The sequence below is a fragment of the Oryzias melastigma genome, linkage group LG7 (assembly GCF_002922805.2).
Source record: "Oryzias melastigma strain HK-1 linkage group LG7, ASM292280v2, whole genome shotgun sequence".
NCBI classification, from domain to species: domain Eukaryota; kingdom Metazoa; phylum Chordata; class Actinopteri; order Beloniformes; family Adrianichthyidae; genus Oryzias; species Oryzias melastigma.
The window spans coordinates 20,405,564-20,416,037 of NC_050518.1; positions in this window are offsets into that span (position 1 = coordinate 20,405,564).

Here is a 10,474-nt window from a genome sequence, read left to right on the forward strand (position 1 = left end):
ACTTGAGGACAAAGACTTGGGACTTGACTCGGACTTGCAAAATGATGACTTGGTCCCACCTCTGCAAAATAGTTCAAAAACACATTTATAGAAATCACACAAAGAGTACAGACATTACAGACCGATGCTTTAAAGACTGGAGAGCGCTCAATCTTCAGATGATAAGCATCATATTTTTATAAGTTGTAGTTTTAGGTAGATAAGTGCCATTAAAAAAGTAGTTTTCAAACATTTTCTTGAATTTAACCCAGTAAAATATGATTGAAAGTATATTTTATCGTCACAATGTATCAAAATCTAAATTAGCAGAACAAAATTTGAGAAAATAAACTCTCACTTAGGAAAACAGAATTCTAAACTATATGAATTCACGACCCAAAGTCCCAAAGTAAATGGTCAGTAAAAACAAACTGATCAGACATATTACTGAGATGTCAGCTGAGGGGAAAACTGATAAGATGGGTTCTAACAGTCAGTTTGATGCTCAGACAAAGCGGTAAAGAGCTGTCGGACTCTAAGAACCGCTCAGACATTTATGGAGGTGAGCAATTGCACGAGCATCAATCAGGTTTCTGTGGCTGCTGCGCTCATTGGATGACTGACAGTTTATGGCAAACACCATTAATCATCCGTCTGATGGAAGCAGCTTTCTTTGTGAAAAGCTCATGAAGTCGTCATAACCGAATATGAGAGACTGATCTTCTTCTTTTATAATGAATAGCAATTTCTAACCTTATGAAGGGCTTTGACGTGCACAGCTGGACTGCATGTGTGTTTATGTGGGCGTGCACGTGTGGTCAGATAGTGGATGGAGGGTTGTGTTGGGTGACATGAAGGAAACCTGGGTTTGCTTCCCGTGGAGCGCAGTGACCTTCATCCCTAGGCAAGACCGTTCATGCTACTTTGTAGCCAAAAGAGGATTAAAGACTAGATCTCCCTGAGCCGGTCCCCAGCCCGGATAAAATACAGGGTTGTGTCATGAAGGGCAGGAAAAATCTCTGCCTGTGGAAATCATTGAAAGCTGGGGCGACCCCTGACTGGATGTTTCATATTTTGCAACACTGCAGACCAATATATTCCCATTCTGAGTTGTTATATACACTGTAAAAAGAGAAAAGTTAGGCAAACTCAAAATGTTAAGGCAACAAACTTCAGGAGATTTTTAAGCTGAGCACTTAAACTCACCATTTTCAGTTGTGCTCTTAAGTTTGTCTTACTTTCAATTTTCTGTTTTTCTAACTCACATAAAAGTTGAACAGACTTAAAATGATTTAGTGTATCAATGTTGAATCCTGACTAATACTGGATTAGGTTGAATCCACATCCTGGGATTTGAACCCAGTGGGAGCTCCTCCCCCAGCGCACTGAGCCATCCAGCTGGCCCTCAATGAGACTACTTCAAGACCAACTCCAATATTTGGAGTTCCCGCATTTCACAATAAAAGCATGACAGTGAGCAGAACTTTAGCAAGTTGTGGTGAACTCCAACTTTAAGAGTTCTGACGACTCATAAAATAATGTTGAAGCACATAACTAATGAGTAAAACTTATATTTTTCAATTTTGACAACTTAAAATGCTTTTTTAAATTTTTTACAGTGTATTGACGTTTGGTTAAGGACCCCTCCACGTCACTTTTTGACATTTAGGGTGTCCCTAATTCGTTTTTTTGACGGGCCGGCTAATCCAAGTAAATCAAAGGTCTGGATGTTTTGTCAGACATGGTACCGGACGCGGACCGAACCTTGGAACAAATCTGGCGCCCTAACCCAGTGCCCAAACCCCAGTCCGCGTCTGTTACTAGTACTGCATCCGGTACCCATCCAGTACTGATCCGGGTCCAGTATCTGGTTAAGGTTAGGGTTAGTGTACTGGTGTGGTCCACGGCCGGGAACCGGTTTGCAGCCTGGAGGATGGGGAGCCTTGATTTCATAGGAACAGCCAGCACGTCAAAAAACAACACCCAAAATGTCCATTTTTGACACAGAAGTTTTTTTAACGATGCGTCAAAAAGTGACGACTTGGGAAGGAGACAGACAGACGCTGAACTCGTATGAACTCTGTAAGTAAATTCAAGCTCTTTACTGAGCGTATTGAGGAAAAACTATCGATCTCATCAGGCTAGTGTCAATACTTCACGATGGTATGGATACTATCGATATTCTCTCCCCTAATGACCAGGTTCCTACACCTGTAACTGAACAAAAACAGCCTCCATTAGAACAGGATCGGTGATAATACTGTACGTCAGGAAGGAAGATGAACAGGAAGCGCTGAGGTAAGTGAGATGAAGAGGGAATCGAATACATTTATTGCATGACGCTACAAAAAAACGCTTTTCTTGACTTCAGAATCCACTGGAATCACATAAACGGTTGAAGAGTTAGAGAAAGAACATGAAGACTGGAGCTGAATCTCCGGGGCGTGAAGAGTTAATAAGGAATTTCATCAATGCTGTGCGTTTCCTGTTGCATCCTCTTACATCAAATTGCACTTCAATAAACAAACTTCTTTAAAATGTACACGTCTTCCAACAGCCTTTTGATGAAAATGATTACTGAAAACTATTGCAACTTTCTGGAAAATCTGTCACAACCGGAGACTTTCTGTGCTGCAACAATCCTAAAAAATGTCAACAACTTCCCAGGAGGACTGATTAATGCTTAATAAATTACTAATTAATATTAGTAGCATTTACTTGTGTCAATAAAAAACAGATTTTTGTCACTTTTGCAAAAGTTGGTTTAATTCAAGTTGGCTTTGTGTTAATTGGCAATTATTAAGAGACATCTGAAACGGAGACTCTCAAATTCCCATCAGGCTGAAACAGACGAGCTGCTCATTTCCACCCGGCTCTATTTTCAGAAGCACAACTCTTCAAAGTCCTTCAGAAACAAACTCTGCAGTCAGATTAATCTGAAGATGCAGTTGTGCTCCGGTCACAGACGTCTCCTCCCCTGACGCTCCAGCGGAAGCTTTGCAATCCAACACGTCGCCTGTCAGTCTCCAACAACAACTTGCTTTGGAAACATTGGAAGCTTTCTCTTTGTGCGGCGTGGAAGTGGTTTGTGTGCTTTGTTGTGGCTGACATTTTAATCAGCTAAAAGAACAGCAAACCCTCCCAATCCCTCATGTTCACAGACAGTACTGTGACCCGGGATGACTCCACGAACGGCAGCAGAAGAAAAAACAAACTGATCTTTAGAATATGCAACTGAAATTTCATTACGTTCCCATTTAATTAAACCTTTTTATTTGCATAAATCTGTGATTTATTAGAATGAAACAAAGCTATCTAATTATGTTTCTTTGGTAAACTGTATCTATGTTTCATCATCTGTTTTTGATAAATCTTTTCTAGGTGACTGCTTGTGTTGCTGATTTTATTGCTTTTCTCTGTGATGATTTTTGCTTTATTCTAAACTTATCTATAAAAAAGCCAATAGGTCGATCAAAATCTGATTTTGAAGCATTTCTGAAACTATATTTTTATTGTTCTCTTTAAAGGCTAAGAAGTTAAAAATGATTCATATTTCTAGCGGCTGCTTGTTGTTTTAATCGTTCAACATTTTGATTTATTTTTGCATTATAGTTTCTTTTGGTTTGTAGAATGTTTTGTCTTCACTTCTTTACTTTTTATTTATTTCAAGAAGTTTTTATTTTAAGAAACTATTTTCCATTGTACTTTTTTACTTTTTTTTTATGTCCGTTACACTTTCCGACCATTTTTTTTGTTTTTTCTTGTGTGTATTTGTTTGTTTTATTACTTATTTTCTATTTTTTTCTCTCTTATCGTAATGATCTGCATGGAAAGACATAAGATATGAACAAGCGTGTGTAAGTTGTAATATAATCCAACTTTCCTAGAAAAAATTAAATATATATTAAAAAAATAAACTATTTTCCATTTATCTTTTTATCTGCATAAATCTGTGATTTATTACAGTGAAACAAAACTATCTAATTATGTTTCTTTAGTAAACTTTATTTATATTTCTTAATGTGTTTTTCTTGATAAATCTTCAACTCTTTTTTTAGGTGACTGCTTTTAATAACTTTTATTGTTTTTCACTGTGATCATTTTTTCTTTATTCTAAACTTATAAATAAAAAAGCCTGTGGGTCATAGAGAATCAGATTTTTCTGAAGATGTTCACAGGACCCTCAACAACAGACATTCAATCAAAAGTCAATTTAAATGTGTGTAAATAAGCATTTTTGTGCTTCTGTATTCAAAACTCTCTCGTTCACGCTTGTTATTACGATCGTTTTTGGGCAAAACGCGCCTAGAAAGTTAAACCAAGTCAAACTTTGATCAATCAGGGACTCAGATTTGGTAGTAATGAATCAGTTGTTTTCTTTTTTATGTTTATTTTTTTACTGAAGTGAAAGTTCAGTAAAGTAGAATTTTCTTCCTGTTATTTGCGTTTGTGATTCTAAGCTTCAATTCCTCCATTTCATCCTCCAGTACAGTAGGTGGCAGCAGAGGTCGTAAAACGGGAGATTTCAACAATCAAAAGAAGAAGAAAAGTAGAGCAGAAGTGACATGACAGTTTCCAAATCTCATGTAGAATTGTGTCTAGAAGTTAATTTGTCTTTGAGTCGGTTTGTTCCTTCGTATTTCAGTCGTACGACCAAATCCTCCAATTATACGGCAGAATCAAAACCTCCCTCAGATGTGAAGCTCTTCCTCAACCCAGCCTCTGCTTCCCTTCATGCTCACCAAACCAAACAGCAGAAACTGGTCACGTGGCGCCATGTTGGACAGCATTTCTATTTTGGGTGGTTGCTTCTCCGTTCGCTGCTTTCTTAATTGGCAGCTGAGGGAATAACATAAATTAACTCAGAGGCGAAAGAACGCTCGCTCGGGGTCACGTTTCCGAATTTCCTGCCCGCATGCTTTGATGTACGTTGGTGGCATGTCGAAAAGGTCACTTAAGGAAAAAATAAATAAAAACACAAATAAGATCAGGCACAAAGGCAACAAACACGTCTGGATTCCAGCAGATTCCAGGAGCATCTGGGAACTGAACAACACGGTATTTTTAAACTTACATCAAACAAATCACCAGAAACACGACTCCAGAGGAATGCTAATGTGGCTTAAAGAGCCAAAAAAAATCAATTAAATGCAGACGGTACCCATCAGATGAAAATAGCCTGTTGTGCTGCTGAAAGACACGTTTGGTTTAAACAATCAGTTCGTGGAATAATGTCCACAAGGTCATAAAGGACCAAGAAGTTTTATTTTCTTAAAAAAAAAAAACAAGTTTGTTTGTATGTTTACTCACAGCTGCTGTTGGTTCCCTCTTGATTTAATTCTTAGTTTTTCTCTGGTTACTTAATTTAGGTTTGCATTAAATCAAGCAGAAACATTGTTGTGGTTCATGCTTGTTTTTATTTATTTATTTATTAGTTTGTTTCACTCACTCAAGCATAATTTATGATAGATTCTGTCCTTAATGTGTTGATTTTAGGACTTTTATACTATTTTATGGAGGTTTTTTCCCCCCTGGCATGTATAGAAGCTAAAGTTCTGCTTTTGTTTGTAGTTGGCTTCATTAAACGTCTCACTATTGAGTCATCCTGCAAACAATCTGCTTTGTTTTTGGGTTTGATTCTCATTCAAACGTGGAGAAAACTATTACGGAACATAGCAAACGACTTCACCTGAGAGCGGCACTATTCTGTATGCACACAGAAAAGCCAAAGTTCCATCCATGACAGCAGAGAAATGAGCCGTCATGGTTTGGAGATCATCGTTCTGCAGAGAGGCCACTTACACGAATCCATGAGAGCTTTGACGGTTTTACTGACAGTTCTTCATTTCTTCATCCGTCTGTTCTTAATGATAATAAAAACAGATCCAGCTTCATGTGGACTGGATGAGTCTGAACAGACAAAAACGCAACAGGAGCCATGAAAAAAGTGTTTGGTTGGTTGGAATAATTGCTCAATGTGGCCACTTTTGATTTTCTTTCTTTATTTTTTTTAAATTTATTTTACGTTAATCATGTTTTACAGGAAGAGCGCAGCAGAAACAATTTCATGAAAATTGTTCAATGAGCATAAATGTTTATTTTCACATTAAATTTAGTTTCTGACATAAAAAGATGTTTAGCTTTTGTCTAATGTCAAATAAACATCAAAATATAATAATTAGGTGTAAAATATTCAAATTTTTTAAAATTAAATTTACATTAGATTTATGAAATGACATGAATGTGAAAAAGTAATATGTTAAATGTAAACTAACAAACATACAAATACTACTTATTTAAAAATATATATATTTATACAATTAATTTGGCCTTTTCTTACCTCTGTAAAAAAAACAGGAACTTTATGGAATTAATGACAAAAACTCTTTCAATTTGTTGGGAAATGTTGTAACAAAGCAGTGCTAGTAATTATTAGAACCATCAACAGACTTGAGTAATAATTTTTTTCAATTTTATTACTCCTAAAATGTATATTATAAACACGTTGAAATAAAAATAATTGTCAATCCTGCGAATTATTTGAGAATATTTAAACAAAACATCAAATAAAACCCAAAATATTTCTATTTAAATCAAACCTCTTATAATACATTTGTAAAAATAATTCAGACAATATGACAAAGTTATCAATTAAGATATCACACAGTCAGTTGATGTATTACAACTACACTACCCAGAATGCTTAGAGGGACAAAGGAGTAAGTTTTTCTACAAAATATGTTTCTTCATGTTTGTTTTATTTTCTACAATAATCAAACTCTGCAGAGAGTTCTTTATTACAGATAAATCAAAATGTATCGAAAACATTTTTAGTCTTAGGCTAATTTTTTTCTACATTAAATAATTGGGTTTTTTTTTCCAGCAACACACAAGGGTGAAGTTGTACCACGCCTTCATCCAACAGTAGCTGGGATAGGCTCCAGCTACCGAGCGACCTTGAAAGGAGTTCCGCCGGTTCTGAAGAGGGATGGATATGGATGTGAAAAAAAAGTTTGTTAATTAAAAACTTAAATAAATTTTGGTAAAAAATAAATAAAAAAACACGGATGAACAACCTTTTTTACCCAGAGGACTTTTCTGCTCCGGCGTGAGATGATGACCAGCTGGCTCAAATTATTTTTTCTCCTGTCTGCTGCCAAATGAGCTCACATCTGTCATGAAGCTCTTTCCGACCTCTGCGGGGGTTCTGCGGTACCAGGGCCAACATGTCAGAACCACTTCCTTTTGGGTTTGCATGAAAATGTGAGGCGAACTTTGGAAACATCCCACAAAAGCTGGATTTGATCGTAGTCTGGGGAGTTCAGAGCTCAGTTCAATGCCTCAGACTTACAGTTGTGCTCCTTTAGTTTTTCTGAATCAGTCTTGTTTTGTGTGTCTGTCTGTAAGAAGCGAGTACGCTCGTCCATCGTTCATGTTTTCTTTTTTCTTTTACCAGTTTTGACAACCAAACTAACAAACAGTTATGGTAAAAAATAATAAAAGAAGTGAGTATGCTCCACAGAAATACTCAGGCACCTGATTTTCATCAGAAGAATTAAAGATGATGTACATTCTTCCGTTACTTTATCATTTTATTATTCCTTAATTCATCAAAATCTCTCTTATTGTTTGGACAAGCACTTGTAATACTTATCTGGAAAAAAATGACTTTTACAAAAGGTAAAAGTAACATTTGTGGCCAAACAAATAAATGTTCGTTTGACTTTTTTCTTTTTAAATAAATACAAATAACTTTGCGGGCCATCGTGGTTTTTTTCAAATTTAGTGATTAAAACACAAAGTCTGCATAAAAACGTTTCAATCTTTTCCAAATGACAATATCGTCTTGATTCATAATGATTTGAAGAGAGGAATACTCAGAAATGCATTTTAAGCTTGATTGTTTTTATATATGTGTCCAGCATCAGAAAAATTCTAGAAAAACAGCAAAAAAAACATTTTTATTAGAGTGGATTTGCAGAAAGTATCGCTTTTCAACTAAAAAACAATAGACTCACTCTCACTTCAGCTCATGTGACGGACAAAAATAGACACTTTTCCAGAGTTGTAGAGGCTGCATCATTCTTGAGCGTGGTCGTCATGGAAACACAAAATACCACTCTGGAATGACATGAGGTCTGGTTGTCAATCAGGAACTGTGCGGCCTTTTCAGCAGCCTCAGATGAAGTTGCTTAAATGTGAGTTTACTTTGGGAACACAAAGCGTGTCACACTAACGCCGTGTGCAACTCCTGAACCATGAAAGCATCGTTCGCTCGTCACACTCGTGCCCTGAAGGAAGAACAATGTGCTCTTTGTTGGCACAGAGCTTCCAAACTCAAAGCACTTCTGACAAATAAACAAAGAGGAACTGATGAGGTTACATTTCCACCGCCTGCGTGTCTCGTTTGAACTCTTGAGCACTGGAAATGTCGCCAGCGACACCAAAATAATGTTCTTTCAACGTGAATCAGCGGATTTTGACACAAACAAAAACTGCTTTTTTTCTAAGAAATTTACGTTGACTGCGTAAACACTCAACAGAAGTAAAATGTTGCAGTTCAAAATGTAAACACTGGAGCTGTTAAAGGCTCAAATTTCCTGAGGATATGGAGAAATAGAAAGGTTTAAGACTTTTGGAAATGCAGGAAAAGTGAAAAAATAAAAAAAAATCACAAACCAAATTAACTAGAAAAGAAAAATAGCCTGCTTTTATTTTGGAAAAAAATATTCACTTTAAACACAGCGGATAAATGAAACAACTAAACCAGAATTTATCCACAAGGAGGATAAATACAGAAAATCAAATGGGATTCTGAATGTAAAAAATCATGAAACTGATGTGACAATTTGACTTTTCTTTCCTTACATGCTGCATTTATTTCACATTTGATCAATTATCTTTGACGTGAGGGTATGCACCTTTACTAAATATAAATGAAAAACATTATTATTTTACATACATATCAATTATATATCTAACATATATCCGTTATACGTAAAGAATTAACGTAAATATTAAATCTAAACACGCCTAAATCCTTAATGTTAAATCTAAATGAAAAAATTAAATGTAAATCTAAATAAAGTTGTGTTTACCAGTGTGGTCCCCTTGTCCCAAATGGCCCCAGTGGAGCTGATCAATGACAACAGTTTGACCCGAGATGTCCTACAGGAGGTCGGCACCCTTTAACAGTAAAAGAGCCATTTGGGCTCGTTTCCAAAATCTAAAAAGAGCCGCATAGTATTACTTTAGCCTTTAAAACATTTGGATTTGCATTTATTAGCTTATTATTATTTTTTTTTCAATACACATGAATTATGTCTAATTTTTGGCACAAACAAAATAAAAAATAAAAAAAGAAACTAGCATTTTTCAAAATGGGATTTTTTTTAATAATGTTTTTACCTTTAGTAGAGGGCAAAGCTAGCTCGCTGCTTAATTCCTAGCTAAACTCCAAATTAGCATAACGTTTCTCAGTACAGTAAATCAGACAAAAATGTTGGTTTGTTGCTAAATTAAAAGCTAAACTCTAAATTAGCCTAAAAAATAACAATTAGCCACAAATTTTAGAATATTGCTAAAATATTAAACTCATAACTAGCATAAAACATTTAATTAGAGGCCAAATTAGCCCCCAAAAAGCTAGCTTGTTGCTCAATTACTAGCTGAACTCCAAATTAGCATAACATTTCTTGGTAAAGTAAATCAGACAAAAATGCTAGCATGTTGCTAAATTAAAAGCTAAACTCTAAATTACCCTAAAAACTCCAGTGGATAACAATTAGCTAAAAAATGTTAGAATATTGCTTAAATATTAAACTCACAATTAGCATAAAACATTTAATTAGAGGTCAAAAAGCTAGCTTGTTGCTCAATTACTAGATGAACTCCTAAATGGCCTTAAATTCCTCAGTAAACTAAATTAGTCAAATACGTTAGCCTGTTTCTAAAATAGAAGCTAAATTCTAAAGTATCCCAAAAAACTTCGCTAGGTAACAAATTAGCCGAAAAATCTGCATGTTGCTAAATTGTTAGCTAAACCCCAAATCGGCATACAATTCCTCAGTAGACAAAATTAGTCAAATACGTTAGCCTGTTGCTAAAATAGAAGTTAAATCCTAATTTAGCCTAGAAACCCCAATAAATAAACTATAAATGTGCTAAAATGTTGCTAAAATATTAGTTAATCTCCAAATTTGTGAAAAAAAAACAAAAACATTTTTCTTCATCCAGAGAGCCACCATGGAGATAAAAGAGCCACATGTCCTATAGACATCTCTCAGAAATGAGTGAGTTTACTCCCACAGACCTGCACACGTTCTTCTCTTCAGACGTTCTCATGATCGCTCACAGATCCCATTTCTGTCTCTGTAGAGAGACGGAGGCTGAGGAGAAGCTGGAGATCCCGCCTCACTGAGCTGCTGGGTTATGCCAGGTTACTGAGTCTAATATTTGTCGTCTTTTATTGTTTTTTCTTCCAGATGCTTCTTCT